We start from the raw sequence: 24,947 nt of genomic DNA, 5'->3' as shown, positions 1-24,947 counted from the left end.
GGGCACCTATCGACCTGGGGAGTTCATCTTTCAGTATCCTATCATTTTGCCTTTTCATACAGTTCATGGGGTTCTCAAGGCAAGAATACTGAAGTGGTTTGCCATTCCCTTCTCCAGTGGACCACATTCTATCAGACCTCTCCACCATGACCCATCCGTCTTGGGTGGCCCCACATGGCATGCCTTAATTTCACTGACTCAGACAAGGCTGTGGTCCGCGTTCAGATTGGCTAGTTTTCTGTGATTATGGTTTCAGTGTGCCTGCCCTTTGATGCCCTCTCACAACACCTACAGTCTTACTTGGGTTTCTCTTACCTTGGACGTGGGGTATCTCCTCACGGCTGCCCCTCCTGACCTTGAACGTGGAGTGGCTCCTCTCGGCCCTCCTGCGGGGCCCAGCCGCCGCTCCTCGAGTGTGGGGTAGCTCCTCTCAGCTGCTCGTGCGCCTTCGCCGCTTGGCGCTCTCGGTCTCTGCCCTTGACCTTGGGCGAAGTGTAGCTCCTCACAGCCACGTTCCATCGCAGCCGGCGCGCTTCCAAAAATAAAGGGAAAATAAATAACAGGGACAAACCAGTAGGTTGGTATGTCTTTCCCTATTTATGCTCCTTCTCTTCCAACTTCCAAATTTTGTGAGAGTGCTTCTATTGGCAAATTACAACACATTTGATATCACCTGTATGGTACTGGCGCAAGAAACATATAGATTAGTGGTACAGAATAGACAGCCCAGAAATAAGCCCATGCACACATGACCAATTGTTGTTATTGAGTCACTAAGTCATGTCTAACTCTTTGCAACCCCATGGACTGCAGCATGCCAAGTTCCTCTGTCCTCCACTATGTCCTGGAGTTGGCTCAAATTCAATAACTAATATTCAAATTCAAACTGAAAAGCTTTTACACAATGAAGGACATCATCAAACGAAATGAAAAAGCAACCTACTGGGAGAAAATATCTGCAGATGATACATCTGGTAAACCATTAATATCCAAAATATACAGACAACTCACGCAATTCAGCAACAACAAAAAATCCAATTAAAAAATAGGAAGAGGACTTGAATAGGCTGTTTTCCAAAGAAGAAATACAGATATTCAACAGGAATATGGAAAGATGCTCAACATCACTAATCATTGGGAAAATGCAAATATAAGGAACAATGAGATCTCACCTTATACCTGTGAGAATGACTATCCTCAAAGAGACAACAAACAAAAAGTATCAGTGAGAATGTAGAGGAAAGGTAACTCTCAGGCACTGTTACTGGAATGTAAACTGGATCAGCCCCTATGAAAAATAGTATGGAGGCTTCTCAAAAAATTAAAAATAGAGCTGCTATACAATCCAGCAATTTCACTCCTGTATATTTATCCAAAGGCAACAAAAACAGTAATTCAACAAGATACTACACCCCTATGCTCATTTCAGCATTACTTATAATAGCCAAGATATGAAAGCAATCTAAGTGTCCATTGATGAATAGATGAAGAGGATGTGATATACACATACAACAGTATATCACTCAGACATAAAAAGAATGAAATCTTGCTGTTTGTAACATAAATGAACTTAGAGGGTATTGAGCTAAGTGAAATAAGGCAAAGAAAGATAAATAAAGTATATTTTCACCTGTGTGTGGAATCTAACAACAACAGAAGAATAAGTATAACAAAGTAGAAAACAGATTCACAGATACAAGAAAAAAAGCAGTGGTTTCTGAAGGGGAGCGGGATGAAAGATGGATGAAATGAGTAAAAGGGATTAAGAGGTAAAACTATTTAATACCAATTATAAAATAAATAAGTCACAGGGATGCAATGTATAACACAGGTGTATAGTCAATAATACTGTATTAACTTTGGTGCATATTATAGAAAATATTATAAAATTAATTTTATTGGACTATTGTTGATTTACAATGCTCTGTTAGCTTCTGCCGCACAGCAAAGTCAATCAGTCATACACAGACCTATATCCACTCTTCTTGAGATTCTATTCTCATATAAGTCATTACAAAGTATTGAGTAGGTGTGAATATATTTGAATATTGAATGAGTGTATTTAAATGAAAATGTTAATAATGAGGGCTAACCCTGGCAAAAACATTTATATGAAAAACACTTCTTTCCAATGGCAACTACTTAAAGACTGATCCAAGGATTTCTAGAAACAGCATCTTCACATATTGGAAAGCTCACAGTATACTTTGCTCCAGCTCCAGAAGTCTCAATAGATTCTCTTTTCACACTTACCCTCCGTACAATCCTCACGCATGCTGTTCTCTTTCACTTTTGACCTGGACTCTTCTCCTAACTACCCCTACTGCCACCACCATATTCAGCAATGCTTTTTCCTAACCAAGTTCCCTAGATGCTTGATGTAGGGCTTATGATATAGCTGGCATTATTCTAGTGCACTAAGTTCTATCTTCCTTTTTTTTTTTAATTTGATTTTATTGGTGTATAGTTGCTTTACAATGTGTTAGTTTCTACTGTACAGCAAAATGAATCAGCCATATGTATACATATATCCTCTCTCTTTTGTATTTCCATCCCATTCAGGACATCACTGAGGATAAAGTAGAGTTTCCTGCCCTATACAGTATCTTCTCATTAAGTTTTCTATTTTACACAAAATATCAATAGTGTATATGTGTCAATCCCAATCTCCCTTCTATTTTCAATGGAAACCACTATTCCTTCACATTTTTAGAAACTACTGGATGTATGCACATGCCTCCTATATTGTTTGTATGTTTAGTGACAATATTACTAAACATCTATACAAGATTACAGCTTATTGTAGAGTAGGGATTTTTTTTTTCATATTTGTAACAGTTATAAGAAAGAACTGAAAATCTTTTTTTCTCAGTAAGAAGTGAGTTTAGTTCATTTTCTGGTAAGAAAATTTTATCTGCAAGCTATATTATAAAAGAAAGGCCAGTGATTAACTCCTGCAATAATCTTCTATTGCTTCTAGTCACATGTAAGAATTAGGTGAGAATGGATTTCTCTAATATAGGTTGTATTCAGAAGATGGAAATGGTGTGAAAGGTAGTGGAAAGAACAGAGCCCTTGTCTCTAATGATTATTTCTTACTGAAAGAGGCAGGAAAGAGTCACAGTGACAAGACCCATGTCGTCTCATTTAGGGATCGAAAACCATGCAGCTTATAACCAAAGATAAGTGAAACCAAATTTTCCCATGGAATGTAATGAGGAACAAGGGAGTGAAGAAAATTTTTAACAGGTTGGAAGAATATCCTAGGAAGGGTAGGCAGAGCTCTCTGCATGACCCACCTAGGATGACCAGACCCTGTCCGTATCTTACCAAACTCCTGTCTCATTAAAAGTCTCCAAGTCACACCCCCAAAAGGCTAAGTTTGAGGGATCTCCTTGTTACTTTGTCCATTTCATAAAATCATAAGAATAGGGTTTGGTTTAAAATTAGGATTTAATTTGAGATGGAAGAGAAATGAGTTTAAAAATTTACATATATTATTATTATTCCTGGAAATTTGATTTTATGGAGCAAGTCACACCCATTAGATTTCTGACATCTATTTTATTAATATCTTGATTACAGCCCAGATTAATGTAATTCTTAAAAATTGCCCATCTTCCATGGAAATGTGACTTCATGATCTTTTATTTTCATTATGGTATCCCTAATTTCTGGTCTTGATCTTAAAAATGAACAATTAGCAATTAAATTTAAGGGCACAATACACTGAGCTTTAACTTATTGCCTAAAGCTTACAGTCAGTGAGTTACTATGAGTATTTAACAGAGTAATAAATTCACTATGGCTTAGAAAAATCTAGAATTTAATCAGAATTTTGTACTGGCTTTCATTATTGTTTATATACATAGAAATAAGAGAAGGTAAATTCAAACATCAAATGAACAAATTGTGTTGACTTTTATTCTTTTGCTATAGGAAATCTGCTTTTAGAACTACTTCATTTGTAAATTTCAGAGTTTAACAAATGAATTTAACAAATGAATTTATCTTAACCTAATAAAGAGAACTGGTAGAAACACTGCTCTCTCTACAGTATCTAACACTTCACTACTTTGTACACACATCCTGTGGTGACTTGTTCAAACCTCCAGTTACATAATCCTTGAAATTAGACAAATTGTGAAATTTGGTGAAATAATTAAATTTAAACAAACGTCAGCAGATGACAAAAAGTGTTTTCCTATCCTGGTTTACCAACTATTTACAGTAATCAATTAGCACTTAGGACTATTATGTATATCCACAGAATTTTAGAACCCAGCCAGTGAAGTAGAGATTCCAAGATACTAAGTAACTTACCTCAAAATTCCATTTCTCCTTTTTAAAAACTGCCCCATTCCCATTTGTAACTTGTAATGAAACATTCCTTAGCAATGTTTTCCACCATCCTATAAAAAGTTTTAAATTTTAACATTATTGTTTTATACTAACTAAACTAAACTTTAGCAAGATTTAAGGTAAAATATACAGTCTCAAATGTTCTTTTTATTTTTATTTAATACTTACAACTTTTTATTTTGCAATAATTACAGATTAACATGAAGTTGCAAAAATAGTACAAGGAGTTCCAGTTTTCCCCAGTGGTAAGATCTTGCACATAACTCTAATCCAACTTTAAAACCAACATATTAACAATGGTACAAAAATGCTAAATAGATTATAGACCTTATTTGGTTTCATCAGATTTTACTTGCATTTATTTGTGAGTGTGTGTAGCTCCGTATAGTTTTAGCGCAGATATACAGTCACATAATCAACAAAACAATCAAGATACAGAAGTGTTCCATCAGCCCAAAGGAACTCCTTGTGCTACCCTTCATAAACTCACACCCTCGTGACTAAGACTGTAAAGAATTACCTGCAATGCAGGTGACCAAGGTTCGATATCTGGGTAGGGAAGATCCCCTGGAGCAGGAAATGGTAACCCACTCCAGCATTCTTCCCTGGAGAAGTCATGACCAGAGGAGAGTGGTGAGCTACAGTTCACAGGGTCGCAAAACGCAGGAAACAACTGAAGGACCAACACTCCAGTCCCTATCCTTGGCAATCATTTATCTTCTTCACCTCAATAATTTTGTCATTTCAAGAACTGAAAAATAACATACAGTAGGCGACCTTTTTAGAAAACTAATTTATTTTTTACTGAAGGATAATTGCTTTACAGAATTTTGCTGTTTTCTGTCAAGCCTCAACATGAATCAGTCACAGGTATACATATATCCCCTCCCTTTTGAAGTTCCCTCCCATCTCCCTCCCCATCTAACCCTCTAGGTTGATACACAGCCCCTGTTTAAGTTTCCTGAGCCAGATAGCAAATTCCCGCTGGCTACCTATTTTACATATGGTAATGTGAGTTTCCATGTTACTCTTTCCATACATCTCACCCTCTCCTCCCCTCTCCCCATGTCCATAAGTCTATTCTCTATGTCTGTTTCTCCACTGTTGCCCTGTAAGTAAATTCTTCAGTACCATTTTTCTAGATTCCATATATATGTGTTAGAATATGGTATTTATCTTTCTCTTTCTGACTCACTTCACTCTGTACAATATGTTCTAGGTTCATCCACCTCATTAGAAATGACTCAAATGTGTTCCTTTTTATGGCTGAGTAATATTCCATTATGCATATATACCACAGCTTCTTTATCCATTCATCTGTTGATGGACATCTAGGTTACTTCCATGTTCTAGCTATTGTAAATAATGCAGCAATAAACAATGGGATACATGTGTCTCTTTCAATTTTGATTTCCTCAGGGTATATGACTAGGAGTGGGATTGCTGGGTCGTATGGTGGTTTTATTCTTGGCTTTTTAAGGAATCTCCATAGTGGCTGTATCAATCTACATTCCTACCAACAGTGCAAGATCGCTCCCTTTTCTCCACACCCTTTCCAGCATTTATTGTTTGTAGATTTTTTGATGATGGCCATTCTGACCAGTGTGAGGTGATATCTCATTGCAGTTTTGATTTGCATTTCTCTAATAATGAGCAATGTTGAGCATCTTTTCATGTATTTGTTAGCCATCTTTGGAGAAATGTCTCTATAGGAATTTTTCCCACTTTTTGATTGGGTTGTTTGTTTCTCTCACATTGAGTTGTATGAGCTGCTTGTATATTTTAGAAATTAATCCTTTGTCATTTGTTTCATTTGCTATTATTTTCTCCCAATCTGAGGGTTGTTTTTTCACTTTGTTTATAGTTTCCTTTGCTGTGCAAAAGCTTTTAACTTTATTCAGGTCCCACTTGTTTATTTTTGTTTTTAATTCAGTTACTCTAGAAGGTGGGTCATAGAGTATCTGGCTTTGATTTATATCATTGAGTGTTCTGCCTATGTGTTCCTCTAAGAGTTTCATAGTTTATGGTCTTACATTTAGGTTGTTAATCCATTTTGATTTATCTTTGTGTATGGTATTAGGAAGTGTTCTAATTTCATTCTTTTACATGTAGTTGTCCAGTTTTCCCAGAACCATTTATTGAAGAGGCTATCTTTGCCCCATTGTATATTCTTGCCTCCTTTGTCAAAAATAAGGTATCCACAGGTGCACGGGTTTATTTCTGGGCTTTCTATCTGTTCCATTGGTCTGTATTTCTGTTTTTGTGCCAGTACCATACTGTCTTGATGACTGTAGCTTTGTAGGATAATCTGAAGTCAGGAAGGTTGACTCCTCCAGCTCCATTCTTCTTTCTCAAGACTGCTTTGGCTATTCAAGGTCTTCTGTGTTTCCATATGAATTGTGAAATTAATTTTTTGTTCTAGTTCTGTGAAAAATGCCATTGATCATTTTATAGGGATTGCATTAAATCTGTAGATTGCATTTGGTAGTATAGTCATTTTCACAATACTGATTCTTCCTACCCAGGAACATGGAATATCTCACCATCTGTTTATGTCATCTTTGATTTCTTTCATTAGTGTCTTATAATTTTCTGTGTACAGTTGTTTTGTCTCCTTAGGTAAGTTTATTCCTAGATATTTAATTCTTTTTGTTGCAATGGTGAATGGGATTGATTCCTTGATTGCTCTTTCTGATTTTTCATTTTTAGTATATAGAAATGCGAACAACTTTTGTGTATTGATTTTGTATCCTGCAACTTTGCTAAATTCACTGATTAGCTCTAGTAATTTTCACATACTATCTTTAGGGTTTTCTATGTACAGTATCATGTCATCCGCAAACAGTGAGAGCTTTGCTGCTTCTTTTCTGATATGGATTCCTTTTATTTCTTTTCCTTCTCTGAGTGCTGTAGCTAGGACTTCTAGAACTTGTTGAATAATAGTGGTGAAAGTGGACACCCTTGTCTTGTTCCTGATCTTAGGGGTAATTCTTTCAGTTTTTCTCCATTGAGAATAATGTTTGCTGTAGGCTTATCATATTTGGCCTCTTCAGGTTCCTTCTATGCCCATTTTTTGAAGAGTTTTAATAGGTGCTGAATTTTGTCAAAGACTTTTCTTCTTCTATTGAGATGACCATATCATTTTTATGTTTCAATTTGTTAATATGGTGTATCACATTGATTGATTTCCATATATCGAAGAATCCTTGCATCCCTGGAATAAACCCAACCATATCATGGTGTGTGACCTTATTGATGTGTTGCTGAAATCTGCTTGCTAAAATTTTGTTGAGGATTTTTGCATCTATGTTCATCAGTGATATTGGACTCTAGTTTCCTTATTTTGTGTTGTCTTTCTGGTTTTGGTATCAGGGTGATGGTGGCCTCGTAGAATGAGTTTGGAAGTGTTCCTTCCTCTGCAATGTTTTGAAAGAGTTTTGGAAGGATAGGCATTAGCTCTTCTCTTAAATTTTTGATAGAATTCTACTGTGAAGTCATCTGGAGCCATCTGGTCCTGGGCTTTTTTCTGTGGGGGGGTGGGGGTGGCGGGGAGATTTTATCACAGCTTCAATTTCAGTGCTTGTAATTGGGTTGTTCATAATTTCTATTTCTTCCTGGTTCAGTCTTGGAAGATTGAACTTTTCTAAGAATCTGTCCATTTCTTCCAGGTTATCTATTTTATTGCCATACAGTTGTTCATAATAGTCTCTTATAATCCTTTGTATCTCTGCATTGTCTGTTGCAAGCTCTGTTTTTTCATTTCTAATTTTGTTGATTTGATTTTTCTCTCTTTTCTTGATCAGTCTGGCTAAGGGCTTGTCAATTTTATCTTCTCAAAGAACCAGCTTTCAGTTTTATTAATCTTTCCTATTATGTCTTTCATTTCTTTTTCATTTACTTCTGCTCGGATCTTTATGATTGCTTTCCTTCTACAAATTTTTGGGGTTTTTTTTTCTTCTTTTTCCAATTGCGTTAGGTGTAAGGTTAGGTTGTCTATTTCATGTTTTTCTTGTTTCTTGAGGTAGGATTGTATTGCTATAAACTTCACTCTTAGAACTGCTTTTGCAGCATCCCATAGGTTTTGAGTTGTCATGTTTACTTTGTTATTTGTTTTTAGAAATTTTTTTATTTCCCTTTTGATTTCTTCAGTAACCTGCTGGTTATTTAGAAACGTGTTTTGATCTCCATGTGTTTGCTTTTCTTACAGTTTTTTTTCTTGTAATTGATATCTAGTCTCATAGCATTGTTATGAAGAAGATGCTTGATATAGTTTCAATTTTCTTAAATTTACTGAGGTTTGATTTGTGACCCAAGATGTGGTCTATCCTGGAGAATGTTCCATGTGCACTTGAGGAAGTATATTCTTCTGCATTTGGAAGGAATGTCCTGAAGATATCAATGAGATCCATCTCATCTAATATATCATTTAAGACTTGTGTTTCCTTCTTAATTTTCTGTTTTGATTATCTGTCCATTGATGTGAGTGTAGTGTTAAAGTCTCCTACTATTATTGTGTTACTGTCAATTTCTTCTTTTATGTCTGCTAGTGTTTGTCTTATGTATTGAGGTGCTCCCCATGTTGGGTGCATAGATATTTACAATTGTTTTGTCTTCCTCTTGGACTGATCCCTTGATCGTTATGTACTGTCCTTCCTTACCTCTTGTAATCTTCTTTATTTTAAGGTCTATTTTGTCTGCTATAAGGGTTGCTACTCCAGCTCGTTTGCTTCTCATTTGCATGGAATATATTTTTCCATCCTTCCACTTGCAGTCTGCATGTGTCTTGAGGTCTGAAGTGGGTTTCTTGTAGACAGTATATATATATGGGTCTTGTTTTTATATCCATTCAGTCTGTGTATTTTGTTTGGAGCATTTAATCCATTTACATTTAAAACAATTATTGATATATTTGTTCCTATTGTCATTTTCTAATTGGGGTTGATTTTGTAGATCTTTTATCTTCGGTTGTATTTCTTGACTATATAAGTCTGTTTAACATTTGTTTTAAAGCTGGTTTGGTGGTACTGTATTTGCTTAACTTTTGCTTGTCTGAAAAGTTTTTTATTTCTCCATCAATTTTGAATGAGATCCTTTCTGGGTACAGTAATCTTGCTTGTAGATTATTCCCTTTCAGTACTTTAAATATATCCTGTCATTCCCTTCTGGTCTGCAGAGCCTCTGCTGAAACATCAACTGTTAAGCGTATGGGGTTTCCCTTGTATGTTACTTGTTGCTCCTCCTTTGCAGCTTTTAATATTCTTTCTTTGTGTTGGTCTTTGTTAGTTTGATTAGTATGTGTTTTGGCATGTTTCCCCGTGGGTTTATCTTGTATGGAACTCTCTGTGCCTCTTGGACTTGATTGGCTATTTCCTTCTCCACATTGGGGAAATTTTCAACTATAATCCTTCAAAAAATTCATCATACCATTTCTTTTTCTCTTCTTCTTCTGGGACCCCTATAATTGAAATGTTGGTGCATTTGACATGGTCCCAGAGGTCTCTGAGACTGTCCTCAGCTCTTTTAATTCTTTTTACTTTATTCTGCTCTTCAGAAGTTATTTCCATCATTTTATCTTCCAGCTCACTGATTCATTCTTCTGCTTCAGATATTCTGCTATTGAGTCCTTATAAAGTATTTTTAATTTCAGTAATTGTGTTGTTTGTCTCTGTATGTATGCTTATTCTTTAATTCTTCCAGGTCTTTGTTAATTGATTCTTGCATTTTCTCCATTTTGTTGTTAAGGTTTTTTTATCATCTTTACTATCATTATCCTGGATTGTATTTCAGGTAATTTTCCTATTTCCTCTTCATTTATTTGGACTTCTGTGTTTCTAGTTTGTTCCTTCATTTGTGCAGTATTTCTCTGTTTTTCTTTATTTTTTAAAATTATTGTGTTTGAGATTTCCTTTTCCCAGGCTTCAAGGAAAGTTGAATTCTTTCTTTGAAAAAGGTTGAATTCTTTCTTCCTTTTGGTTTCTGCCCTCCTAAGGTTGGTCCAGTGGTTTGTGTGATCTTCGTATAGGGTGAGATTTGTGCTGAGTTTTGTTTGTTTTTCCTCTAATGGGCAAGGATGAGTGAGATGATACTCCTATCTGCTGATGACGGGTTGGTATTTTTGTTTTGTTGTTTTGAAATGGCATCCTGCACAGGGTGCTATTGGTGGTTGGGTGATGGGCGGGATTGTATTCAAGTGGTTTCATTTCTGTGAGTTCTTACTATTTGTTACTCCCTAGACTGAGCTAATGAACTGAACTGAACTAACTGAGGGTTAGTTAGAAGGGGCGGCCATGAGCAGATACCCCACGTCCAAGGTAAGAGAAACCCAAATAAGACTGTAGGTATCATTAGAGGGCATTAGAGGGCAGACACACTGAAACCATAATCACAGAAAACTAGCCAGTCTGATCACACGGACCACAGCCTTGTCTAACTCAATGAAATTAAGGCATGCCATGTGGGGCCACCCAAGACAGATGGGTCATAGTGGAGAGGTCTGACAGAATGTGGTCCACTGGAGAAGGGAATAGCACACCACTTCAGTATTCTTGCCTTGAGAACCCCATGAACTGTATGAAAAGGCAAAATGATAGGATGCTGAAAGAGGAACTCCCCAGGTCGATAGGTGCCCAATATGCTACTGGAGATGAGTGGAGAAATAACTCCAGAAAGAATGAAGGGATGGAGCTAAAGCAAAAACAATACCCATTTGTGGATGGGACTGGTGATAGAAGCAAGGTCTGATGCTGGAAAGAGCAACATTGCATAGGAACCTGGAATGTTAGGTCCATGAATCAAGGCAAATTGGAAGTGGTCAAAAAGGAGATGGCAAGAGTGAATGCCGACATTCTAGGAATCAGCGAATGAAAATGGACTGAAATGTGTGAATTTAACCCAGATGATCATTATGCCATCATGGTCAACAAGAGTCCGAAATGCTGTACTTGGATGCAGTCTCAAAAATGACAGAATGTTCTCTGTAAACCATTCAATATCACGGTAATCCACGCCTATGCCCCTACTAGTAATGCTGAAGAAGCTGAAGTTGAACGGTTTTATGAAGACCTACAAGACCATTTAGAATTAACACCCAAAAAGGATTTCCTTTTCATTATAGGGGACTGGAATGCAAAAGTAGGAAGTCAAGAAACACGTGGAGTAACAGGCAAATCTGGCCTTGGAGCACGGAATGAAGCAGGGCAAAGGCTAAAAAGAGTTTTGCCAAGAGAACGCACTGGTCATAGCAAACACCCTTTTTGAACAACACAACAGAAGACTCTACACATGGACATCACCAGACGGTCAACACAAAAATCAGATTGATTATATTCTTTGCAGCCAAAGATGGAGAAGCTCTATACAGTCAGCAAAATCAAGATCGGGAGCTGACTGTGACTCAGATCATGAACTCCTTATTGCCAAATTCAGACTTAAATTGAAGAAAGTAGGGAAACCACTAGACCATTCAGGTATTACCTAAATCAAATCCCTTATGATTATACAGTGGAAGTGAGAAATAGATTTAAGGGACTAGATCTGATAGCCAGAGAGTCTGTTGAACTATGGACGGAGGTTCCTGACATTGTATAGGAGACAGGGATTAAGACCATTCCCATGGAAAAGAAATGCAGAAAAGCAAAACGGCTGTCTGAGGAGGCCTTACAAATTGCTGTGAAAAGAAGAGAAGTGGAAAGCAAAAGAGAAAAGGCAAGATATTCCCTTTTGAATGCAGAGTTCCAAAGAATAGCAAAGAGAGCTAAGAAAACCTTCCTCAGAGATCAGTGCAAAGAAATAGAGGAAAACAACAGAATGGGAAAGACTAAAGATCTCTTCAAGAAAATTAGAGATTCCAAGGGAACATTTTATGCAAAGATGGGTTCGATAAAGGACAGAAATGGTATGGACCTAACAGAAGCAGAAGATATTAAGAAGATGTGGCATGAATACACAGAAGGAGTGTACAAAAAAGATCTTCATGACCCAGGTGATCACGATGGTGTGATCACTCACCTAGAGCCAGACATCTTGGAATGCTCAAACTACTGCACAATTGGACTCATTTCACACACCAGAAAAGTAACGCTCAAAATTCTCCAAGCCAGGCTTCAGTTATATGTGAATGGTGAACTTCCAGACGTTCAAGATGGTTTTAGAAAAGGCAGAGTAACCAGAGATCAAATTGCCAACATCCACTGGATCATTGAAAAAGCAAGAGAGTTCCAGAAAAACATCTATTTCTGCTTTATTGACTATGCCAAAGCCTTTGACTGTGTGGATCACAATAAACTGTGGAAAATTCTTAAAGAGATGGGCATACCAGACCACCTGACCTGTCCCTTGAGAGACCTCCATAAAGGTCAGGAAGCAACAGTTAGAACTGGACATGGAACAACAGACTGGTTCCAAATAGGAAAAGGAGTACGTCAAGGCTGTATATTGTCACCCTGCTTATTTAACTTATATGCAGAGTACATCATGAGAAACGCTGGGCTGGAAGAAGCACGAGCTGGAATCATGATTGCTGGGAGAAGTACCAATAACCTCAGATATGCAGATAACACCACCCTTATGGCAGAAAGTGAAGAGGAACTAAAGAGCCTCCTGATGAAAGTGAAGGAGGAGAGTGAAAAAGTTGGCTTAAAGCTCAACATTCAGAAAACTAAGATCATGGCATCTAGTCCCATCACATTATGGGTAATAGACGGGGAAACAGTGAAAACAGTAGCTGACTTTATTTTGTGGGGCTCCAAAATCACTGCAGATGGTGATTGCAGCCATGAAATTAAAAGACGCTTACTTCTTGGAAGGAAAATTATGACCAACCTGGATAGCATATTAAAAACCAGAGACATTACTTTGCCAACAAATGTCCGTGTAGTCAAGGCTGTGGTTTTTCCAGTGGTTATGTATGGATGTGAGAGTTGAACTGTGAAGAAAACTGAGCGCCAAAGAATTGATGCTTTTGAACTGTGGTGTTGGAGAAGACTCTTGAGAGTCTCTTGGACTGCAAGGAGATCCAACCAGCCCATCCTAAAGGAGATCAGTCCTGGTTGTTCATTGGAAGGACTGATACTTTGGCCACCTGATGAGAAGAGTTGACTCGTTGGAAAAGACCCTGAAGCTGGGAGGGATTGGGGGCAGGAGGAGAAGGGGACAACAGAGGATGAGATGGGTGGATGGCATCACCAACTCAATGGACATGAGTTTGAGTAAACTCTGGGAGTTGGTGATGGACAGGGAGGCCTGGCGTGCTATGATTCATGGGGTAGCAAAGAGTCGGACACAATTGAGCAAATGAACTGATCTGAACTGAACTGAGGGTTAGTTCTCCAGTAGTCTAGGGTCTTGCAGTCTGCTTCCACTCCAAAGGCTCAGGGTTTGATATCTGGTCAGTAATGAGGATTTCACAAACAGTTTGTTATGTTATTAAGGGAGAGTAAAACAAATATCCAAAAACGAGAAACCAAAGATGAACCCCAGATAAAGTTCAGTTACAAAATTAGGCTAATAATAATTAATGAAGTGTACACATATATATATATACCCTGAGCAAAGTGAATACAGCTCAACCAAAAGATAGTACAGTAGATTGATCCAGCAAACAAAGGAAATCAAAAATTATACTTATCAGTTAAGAAGAAAACTAACTAAGCACAAACTGGAAAACAAAACTAAAGCAAGGTGCCTAGTGGGGAATAAAGCATTGAATACAAAAGTAACAAATATGTTGAGAGGAAAGGAAAGAAAGAATAAATATGCAAAGCTAAAGAGAGGTAGATGAAGAAGATTTATATACATTAAACATTAACTGCAAGGGGAAAGGAAGGATAGGAAAGGCAAATGAAGGATTAAATGTAAAAAAAAAAAAGGTTTTAAAAAAGTAAAAATTAAAATTACTTAAAAAAGAGAAAAGAGAAAAAAAAAAAAAAAAAAGACGCAGAAAGAAAAAAGGAGGCAAAAAAGGGAAAACTCCACAGAACTGCAAAAGCCCAGTGTAGAGGCAGAGGTTTATAACAACAATAGAAAGTATGACTGAATATACACATATACATATACACCCATAAGCAAAATCAAAACAGTCCAACAAAAATTCAATACAAAAGACTGACACAGCGAACAAAGGAAACCAATAATTATGTCTACCAGATAATAATCATACCTACCAGAACAAAACTAATTAAAGCACAAACTGGAAAAAAAACTAAAGCAAGGCTCCAACTGGGGAATAAAGCAATGAAAATAAAACTAACAAATATGTTGAGAGGAAAGGAGAGAAAGAAAAGAAAGAAAGAATTGATATGCAAAGATAAATAGAGGTAGATAAAGAATATTTAAGGGCTTCTGGTGGCTCAGAGATTAAAGCGTCTGCCTGCAATGTGGGAGACCTGGGTTCAATCCCTGGGTTGGGAAGATCCCCTAGAGAAGGGAATGGCAACCCACTCCAGTATGCTTGCCTGGAAAGTCCCATGGATGGAGGAACCTGGTAGTCTATAGTCCATGGGGCTGTGAAGAGTCGGACACAAGTGAGCAACTTCACTGTCAGAAGGGTATGACAACTAGTATTAGCCAATGTGCTCCAGTATTCTTGCCTGGAGAACCCACTCTCTGAGAGAGAAGCCTGGCAGGCCACAGTCTACAGGGTGGCAAACAGTCGGACAGGACCAAAGCGACACTGTGCCCATAAACACAAGACCATTTTCGTTTTTTTTTTTTTTTTGCCTGTGGCAGCTCTGCCCCAGTGAGAGTTGAGCATGAAGGTGGTGCAGCTGCTTGTCTTGTAGGGACCCTGGCACTGCCAAGTGTTCAGGGACACAAACTGCCTCCATGGCAGGAGTTATGGCCCTGTCAGTCTTTTTTCAAGCCTCTTGTAGCTGGTGATCAGAAGGCCTCTGTGGCCAGTCTTTCTCCATAGCTCCACCCATTCAGGCACTTAGAGGGATCCCTTGCCTGGGGTCCTTCTCTACTGTGTGGCGCATCAGGCACATAGACCCCCCTCACTGGGGTCCTACTCTGTAGATCTGTGCATTAGGCACTTAAAGGGGCCCCCTAGGTGGGCTCCTACACTGTAGTTCAGTGAGTCAGGCTTTTGATGGGCCAGCCTCTCTACTGTTCAGCGGCCAATGCTGGCATGTAGAGAGAGAGAGGCTATGGTGATGGCTCCACCCTCTACGCATGGCTCAGCAGTATCGCCTTGCTTCCATGGCTGCCTGACTTTCCTCCACAGGCATTTCCCACCACGATCTTCTCCCTCATGTCCCCCCTATCCATCTCTCCACAATCAATAGCAGCCCTCACATTGGGATTGCTCCACAATCCCTAAACTCCAGCTCCCAGTCACTGCACCTTCCAAGAGACCCGCGTTTCTGCCTGGCATATGTAAGGTTGGGGGAAGGACTATCTGATTCTCATTCCATTTAGGCTGCCACAGATCTGCTGTTTCACCCTCAGCCGTAAATGTTTCTCCTCTGACTCAGACAATTGCCCCGCTATGGGGATCGGAACCCTGTTTCACTTCCCCCACCCGCTGAGGGTCCAGTCCTATTAATACTCTTATTTTTTCCCCTAGTTCCTCTATCGTACCAAGTTTTACATGGTTCTATATATTCTTTTCCACTGGTCAAGTCCTCCTGTCCGCTCTCAGCTGGTGTTCTGCATGCACTTCTGTGTCTGAAAGTGTATTCCTGATGTATCCATAGAGAGAGATGTCCTCCACATCCACCTACTCCTCTACCATCTTGTTCTTCAATAGGTGACCTTTTAAGACTGGCTTTTTCACTCATCCTAATATGCTTGAAGTCCATCCAAGTTGTGTGTATCAATAGGCTGTTCCCTTACACTGCAGGATGGTATCACATGTGCATAGTTGCTTTAACCACACATTCAGCTGCAGGACCTGGGTTGTTTCATTTGGGGCTATTACAAGTGAAAGTGCTAAGAACATCTGTATAGAAATTTTTGTGCCAAAATAGGTTTTCATTTCTTTGGGATAAATGTACAGGAAAATAACTGCTGGGTAATAATAAATTATGTGTATATTTAACCTTGGTAGAATTTTCTAAACTCTTTTTTTTTTAGAGTGGCTTATCATTTTACATTCCATTCAGAAAAAATGGAAACCACAATTTCAGAAAACTAACCAAACTGATCACTTGGCTCAGAGCCTTGTTTAACTCAGTGAAACAATGAATCATGCCATGTAGGGCCACCCAAGACAGACGGATCATGGCGGAGAGTTCTGAGAAAACATGGCCCACTGCAGAAGGGGATGGCAAACCACTTCAGTATTCTTGCTTTGAGAACTCCATGAACAGTATGAAAAGATAAAAAGATATGACAATGAAAGATGAACTCCCCAGGTCAGTAGATGCCTAGTATGCTATTGCAGAAGAGTGGAGAAAGAATGAAGAGGCTGAGTCAAAGCAGAAACAAAATCCAGTGTGTGGATGTGACTGGTGATGGAAGCAAAGTCAGATGCTGTAAAGAATAATATTGCATAGGAACCTGGAATGTTACATCCTTGAATTAAGGTAAATTGGAAGTGGTCAAACAGGAGATGGCAAGAGTGAACATCAACAGTTTAGGAATCAGGGAACTAAAATGGACCAGAACGGGCGAATTTAATTCAGATGCCCATTACATCTACTACATTGTGCAAGAATCTCTTAGAAGAAATGAAGTAGCCCTCATAGTCAACAAAAGTCCAAAATGCAGTACTTGTGTGCAATCTCAAAAAGGACAGAATGATCTCTGTTTATTTCCAAGGCAAACTCAGTATCCCAGTAATCCAAGTCTATGCCCCAAACACTAATGCTGAAGAAGCTGAAGTTGAATGGTTCTATGAAGACCTATAAGACCTTCTATATATAAGACCAAAAAAAAATATGTCCTTTTCATCATAGGGGACTGTAATGGAAAAGTAGGAAGTTAAGAGATACCTGGGGTAACGGCAAGTTTGGCCTTGGAGCACAAAATAAAGCAGGGCAAAGACTAACAGAGTTTTACCAAGAGAATGCACTGGTCATAGCAAACTCCCTCTACCACAAACAAAAGAAGACTCTACACATGTCCATGTTGACCAGATGGTCAACACCAAAATCAGACTGATTATATTCTTTGCAGCCAAAGATGGAGAAGCTCTATACAGTTAGCACAAACAAGACTGGGAGCTGACTGCAGCTGAGATCATTAACTCCTTATTGCAAGATTCAGACTTAAAATGAAGAAAGTAGGGAAAACCACTAGACCATTCTGGTATGACCTAAATAAAATCCTGTATGATTACACAGTAGAAGTAACAACTAGATTCAAGGGATGAGATCTGACAGACAGAATTGTATAGGAGGCACTGATCAAAGCCATCCCCAAGAAAAGGAAATGCAGAAAGGCAGAATGGTTGTCTGAGGAGGCCTTAAAAATAGCTGAGAAAAGAGAAGCAAACAGCAAAGGAGAAAAGGAAAGATATATCAATCTGAATGCAGAGTTCCAAAGAAAAGCAAGCAGAAATAAGAACACCTTTCTAAGTGATCACTGCAAAGAAACAGAGGAAAACAATAGAATGGGAAAGACTAGAGATCTCTTCAAGAATATTAGAGACACCAAGGGAACATTTCATGCAAAGATGCACACAGAAATGGTATGGATCTAATAGAAGCAGAAGATAAAGAAGAGGTGGCAAGAATACACAGAAGAACTATACAAGAATGATACAAAAATGGTCTTAATGATCCAGATAACCACAATGGTGTGGTCACTCACCTAAAGCTAGACATCCTGGAATGGGAGGTCAAGAGGGCCATAAGTAACATTACTTTAAAGAAAGCTAGTGGAGCTGATGGAATTCCAGCTGAGATATTTCAAATTCTAAAAGATGATGATGTGAAAGACTTTCTCTCAGTATACAAGCTATTTTAAAAACTCAGCAGTAGCCACAGGACTGGAAAAGGTCAGTTTTCATTCCAATCCAAAGGAAAGGCAATACCAAAGAATGTTCAAACTAACACACAGTTGTACTCATCTCAAGCAAAGTAATGCTCAAAATTCTCCAAGTGAGGCTTCAGCAGTATGTGAACTGAGAAATTTCAGATGTTCAAGCTAGATTTAGAAAAGACAGATGAACCAGATATCAAATTTCCAACATCCATTGATCATCAAAAAGCAAGAGAGTTCTAGGAAAACATCTACTTCTGCTTCATTGATTATGCTAAAGCCTTTGACTCTGTGGATCACAAAAAACTGTGGAAAATTCTTAAAGGGATGGGAATAGCAGACCACCTTACCCGCTTCCTGAGATATCTGTATCCAAGTCAAGAAGCAACAGTTAGAACTGAACATGGGAAAATGGAGTGGTTCCAAATCGGGAAAGGAGTACATCAAGGCTGTATATTGCCACCCTGTTTATTTAACTTATATGCAGAGTACATCATGTGAAATGCTGGGCTGGATGAAGCACAAGCTGGAGTCAAGTTTGTTGGGAGAAATATCAACAACCTCAGATATGCAGATGACACAACCCTTGTGGAAGAAAATGAAGAGGAATTAAAGATCCTCTTGATGAAACAGGACAGTAAAAAAAAGCTGGCTTAAAACTCAACATTTAAAATATGAAAATCATGGTATCCAGTCCCATCACTTCATGGCAAATAGATGGGAAAACAATGGAAACAGTGAGAGATTTTATTTTCTTGGCTGAGAAAACCACTTTAGATGGTAACTGTAGTCATGAAACTAAAAGATGCTTGCTCCTTAGAAGAAAAGCTATGACCAACTTAGCATATTAAAAACCAGAGACATTACTTTGCTGACAAAGGTCCATATGGACCTTTTTCCAGTAGTCACATGAGGTACAATATAAATTGGGATTCCAATTCTCTCATATTCTGAGCTCTTTTAGGCCTGTATGGATTGAAAGCAAGTATAGATTATCCGTTCAGTCTTTGTACATTTATCTTCTGTGAAACAGGAAAATATAAGCCTGACAACGCTTATATTTAATATATATTTGATCCATCATCTGGTACATGGCTTGGTGTGAAAATCAACAAGTGAAGGCCAAACAGTTATATGGGGATGGGAATTATACCAGCCTGCAACTCTCAGGGATGCAACTAACAGGGATGACCTGTTAGTTCAGCCAACCTCTCTGCCTCTGTTGAGGCCACAGACACCTATTTGGAGAAGTTTCCACTTTATCCTTCTTCTTATCAGAACATCGCTAGATGATGACAAAATGAACACGATCACTTATGTTGATATCAACGGTTTCAGCAACAGCGCAGATTTCAGTTCCAGTATATGTAAATTTGAAGTCACTATTTAAATCACCATTCAACGCCCCTATGCACAACCCCATCACCTCCTCCTTCTCTGTGCTGACAGTGTGACTGAGGCATACTACGAAAGCCTCCAGATGAACTGCACTCACTGCCTGCACCACCGGCACCGCCTTTTTGGCCGAGTCCCACTCATCCGCCTCCCACCTGCTTAGGCCTGCCAACCAGCTGCTCAGGCATGCAGGTTGAGTCCAAACGTTCTTTACTTAAATCCACGAAACTAAGTGTCTTTAAGAAAGACACAAACTTTTGTTCTGAATGATCATGTATTTTTTAATGTTTTTTACTAAGCTATTGGTCAATCCAATTATAATATATTAATTTCACAGATCTCATCCAGGAAAAATGCTACTCATTACCTCTCAAAAATGCTTTTATTAATGCTGCATTTTTAAGTATTAGAAAAACAATTGCAATACCACACATAAAGTTTTCATTCAGAATAATTCAGGCTTTAAAAATTATTAGGTTGATTTATTAATTGATAATCAGAAAATTCTTTTCTCATAAACTTTTATATCAAGCCCAGTAAAAACACTTTTTCCTTATTTAGAGACTACCAGAATTTATTTAAAATGGCAAAGAAAAGTTAGTAAATCTACATTTGCTGTTGAACAGCCTACTAGTTATATTACTCCCTTTTCAATATTTTACATCATTGATGTTTGGAAAAATAATCAGGGTTATAAAAATCCAAGCCTGATAATCTGTATTCTCAGATTCTTCAAGCTTTTTTCTCAATTATATGAAGAGCACAATGCAGCATTATAGCACTTGAGACTTAATATCATTTCATTTAATTCTGTAGCCTCAAATACCTAATGATTATGAAAAATGATAATATTATGATGTGATTTATAAAATTAAAATATTCACTATTCTATTTGACCCTGTTTAAAGCAACAAATAACAAAATACTGATATCTTAATAGTTCTTAATGGTAACTTAAAATCTAAGACTGGTGGTGACTTGTTCAGCATAATGGCCGGCCTCAATTCTTATAGGTCAGTTAACATTATTTTGAATATCACTCCTGAATATACCTGTCCTTCCTCTAAGCTAAACTGGGCACAGTGTTGGTTTAGAAAGACAAACAGAAAGACAAACAAGCTTAAACCATCAGCCTGACAACCAAAATGCATTAAAAATTCATAGACAATTAATGAGAACCTACTGTACAGCACAGGGAACTCTACACAATGTTCTGTGGTGACCTAATGGAAAGGAAATTCAAAAAAGAGGGGATATATGTATACATATGGCTGAATTACTGTGCTGTACAGTGGAAACTAACACAACACTCTAAAGCAAATATGTGTGTTAGTAACTCAGTCGAAATCTGTCTCTTTGCAATCCCATGGAATTCACCAGGTAAGAATACTAGGGTGGATAACCATTTCCTTCTCCAGGGGATCTTCCTGACCCAGGGATCAAACCGGGGTGTCTGCATTCCAGGTGGATTCTTTACCATCTAACCAACTAGGGAAGCCCAAAGCAACTATACTCCAATGAATTTTTTTTAAGTTATCTTAACTGCAATCTACAGCAGAGCTACTAGTCATCTATCTCTCAAAGTATTTATTCATAAGACAAGCTGCTCTCACTTCTTTATGTTGCTGTCTCCCTAACTTTCTGGCCATGCATGTATTCTCATCCCACTCCTGTCCACTGCATCAACTTGCAGAGAATCTCTCCTTAGTATCCATCAGTGGAGTCTTTTGCAGCTTGGAATTTTTGTCAACATTTCTCCACCCCCTCGCCTTCCCCCCTCCCCCACCACCTTGAAAGGATCACTTGGTCACCTGCCTTATTTGCTCATCGGTACTGATCCACATATAATCATGTTATCTCCTCTTAGCTATTATCTAAGCTGGCAAATACAGAAGAATCTTCCTGAGTGAGGAGGATGAAAGTTTTAAATACTTACATATTATTAATATATATTGCCACCTTCACTCCAATCTAATAGTTATTTATATTTTCACAGTAGTTCATACAACTTGTATAAGGTCATTAACAGTATATTATTAAATGTGTGGCTCTTTGAAAACGGTTCCATTCACCCTTTTCATAATGAAGCTTTCTTTCACTTTATTTTTTTTCCCTTAAGATATCAAATTTCAGTTTAGTGGAATTTTTTTTCCCTGTCATCATTTGCTTCACATTTATGTTTTTTATATGATATCCCTACCTTTCTGGCATGAGGCAAGTGTCCCATTCTTTCTTTCCTTCTTTTTTCAGAACATAATGCTGCCTTACTAACTGAATAGTAAACAGCATTCTCCCAACAGGTTTCAGTTTGAACATTACTCATTCCAGGACTGCAGGTGATGATCACCCTGCACAGGAAAGCCAAGTCTCCCATGATAAATGATGATTTCAAATATAACTGAGCAAAAGTAAAAACCATCACTAAGGCAGCATTTCCACTGGTAGAGCACTCCCTGAACATCTGGCCAGAAGGTTGGTTCAGAATTGACTCAAAAGGTAGTCCTGTTGTTGAATTATTTCTTAAAATAGCTATTCTACAGAATGGGTTCCTCAGAGACATCACCAAATACTGACCCAGTCTGTTCCTGCTTAGCTTAAACTGACAGGTTCAGTATTTTAGTTGCACTGCCTTCAGTTCAGTTGCTCAGTCCTATCCAGCTCTCTGTGACCACATGGACTGTAGCACGCCAGGCTTCCCTGTCCATCACCAACTCCCGGAGTTTACTCAAATTCATGTCCACCGAGTCAGTGATGCCATCCAGCCATCTCATCCTCTGTCGTCTCCTTCTCTTGTGCCTTCAGTCTTTCTGCCTTAGCATGGAAGAAATCCTACTTGCTTTCTCATAACATATTAAGAGTGTGGAAATAGACTCCTGTCACCTCTTCTTCTCAGCAGTTCAAGATAAAGGTTTTCTTTCAACAAGCTAGTGTTAACAAAAACTGGTTGGTTTTTGTCAGGTTTCAGCTGCCAATCATAAAAGGAAACTTTCCAAATAGACCTCTATTCTTTTTCATTCTGTATCAAATAAGAGGATCAATGGTCTTGCTTTCAATCTAACTGTGCAGGTTGTGTATATAAAGCCTTTACTGCTTTGTGACTCATTCCTTCTGAAAGTTTCCTTCTCATTTCTTTACCTTATTTGTGATCCTCTACCGCAACCCAGACTCATTCTCTTACGTCTTACCTCTTATACATAAAATATCCAACATGCGGAGCCCATCAGTTTCTCTGTTTTATTTCAGTTTGAAGAAAATACATATAAAATAATAATAATAACTAAACCATTTCTGTTAAGAATAATATGATGAATACCCATGTACTCAACCTCCATGTTAACATAAATTTAAAGCCCAGTGTGTACCTGTTCCCAACACATCGCCTCAGAAGCATGCCACCTCTACATTTGTGCCTGTGATTCCTATTCATTTTTGGTTAAAACACTTTAGAATAATTTTTTAACTAACACATTACTTAACCTTTGTCCTTTCTTGAACTTTATATACATTAAATTATACCACATGCATTCTTATGTGAATATATCTTTTATATAAGAAATATATGGGATAGGTCCAGGTTAAAATCTCAAAATCTTCACATGATGGCTGTGTGGCTGTTTTTCACTCATTTTCTTATTGTACAGTGCTCAACTGTATGACTACACCACAATTTAATAATCGGTCCTATTTTTGGTGTCGGAATGGTCAAAAGCAAAAGTCTTAAACAAACAAATTAAAACAAAGTTTTTTTCTTACAGTATAGTATCCCCAACTAATTTTAAAGTCATGATTAAAGAAAAATGATATTCAAAAAGTAGAGTTGAGATACAGTTAGGAAACCTTTGAAAAGCTAGAGGGAAAGAATGATGGTACACAGAATGACAAGTGGGTCAATTCAGGACATGCGACATCTGAACAAGTATAGTTTCAGAAAGAGGGAATAGAAAAAAAATAGAGGAGTACATTATTAAGAAAACAATTTCAGAAAGATTCTAGAAGGATATGAACTTTTTTTTTTATTAGAAAACTCACCAAGTGCCCAGTAAAGGAGGTGAAAAATGATTCACGGCAAAGCATATTGTTATGAAAGCTCAAGAGAGAAATGTCACACCAGAAGCAAGACAATGGAGGATGCTTTCAACCATTTAAAGAAAATAATTTTCAGCTAAGAATTCTGTGCTGATACATCCTCTCAATCTAGTGTGAAGGTAGAAAATATACATTTTTAAACATTGATTTCTCATATTTTCAGATTTACTTTCCTTAAGTAAACCAAAAAAAAAAAAAAAAAAAAAAAACCAGATCCAGTACACCACATGAGAGAGAAGAACACAAAACCCCAGGATGATGAGAAAGGAGAGCTTCAAGGACATAATCTAAAAATTTAAACATTTAGGAGAAATTGTAGTTCTGAGAAAGAATTCAAAGATAAACTATGTGATACTCACATTGCAAATTATTCAAAGAAAAAAAAAAGACAATTACTGAACTCAAGGAAAGCAAAAATCTATGTAAGAATGCAGCAATTCAGGAGCTCTGATGTGATTTACTTCTGCCTACATAAATCCTACCTACTTGCTGCCCTCATCCAACTTCTTAACTACACCTCTACTTCTGACATGCAGATAGCTTCTCCAATAGTGCTAGTCACTCAGTCATGTCTGATTCTTTGCGAGCCCATGGATTGTAGTCCACCAGACTCCTCTGTCCATGGAATTCTTCAGGCAAGAATACTGGAGTGGGTTGCCATTCCCTTCTCCAGGGAATCTTCCTGACCCAGGGATTGAACCCAGGTCTCCTGAATTGTGAGCAGATTCTTTACCATCTGAGCCATCAAGGAAGCCCTTCTCCAACAGTAGAGGACTAAAAGGCAACATACAAAATCTTAAACTCTAACAGCATCTCATTCTAAGCTAGACTCTGCCTTCAAGATAAACTTTTCACAAACTCTATTTTTCCACATAGCCTAATAAACTGCATCTATCTCACATGTGTATAAGATTCAATATCAGAACCCTTTTATCTTCATTATATTTATCTAAAAATGATGGGGAAATCTTTTAATACATTGTCAGCAATGAGACAGATGAGACTCAAGTCAATTTCATACAATTTATCCTTTGCTAAACTAATATCATGTTCATACTCCTTATCAAGCTGTTTTTCTTTCCTCTTTGACCTACTTCATAAAGCTTCACATAAAATGAGGTTGAAATAATGCTACAAATAAATGTGTGGTTTTAATATGCTCTGAATGAAATATAGGAAGG

At 37.9% G+C, this 24,947-nt stretch overlaps 1 pseudogene; it reads right to left on the bottom strand.

Annotated features, from left to right (window-relative positions):
• Window positions 1-335: 335 nt before the first annotated feature.
• On the bottom strand, window positions 336-23,107 carry LOC136170333 (lys-63-specific deubiquitinase BRCC36-like; annotated as a pseudogene).
• Window positions 23,108-24,947: the final 1,840 nt, after the last annotated feature.

This window comes from Muntiacus reevesi, chromosome 6 (assembly GCF_963930625.1).
Source record: "Muntiacus reevesi chromosome 6, mMunRee1.1, whole genome shotgun sequence".
Lineage (NCBI taxonomy): Eukaryota > Metazoa > Chordata > Mammalia > Artiodactyla > Cervidae > Muntiacus > Muntiacus reevesi.
Note: the sequence above shows the minus strand (reverse complement) of the source record. Positions and strands in the feature narration are given on the sequence as shown.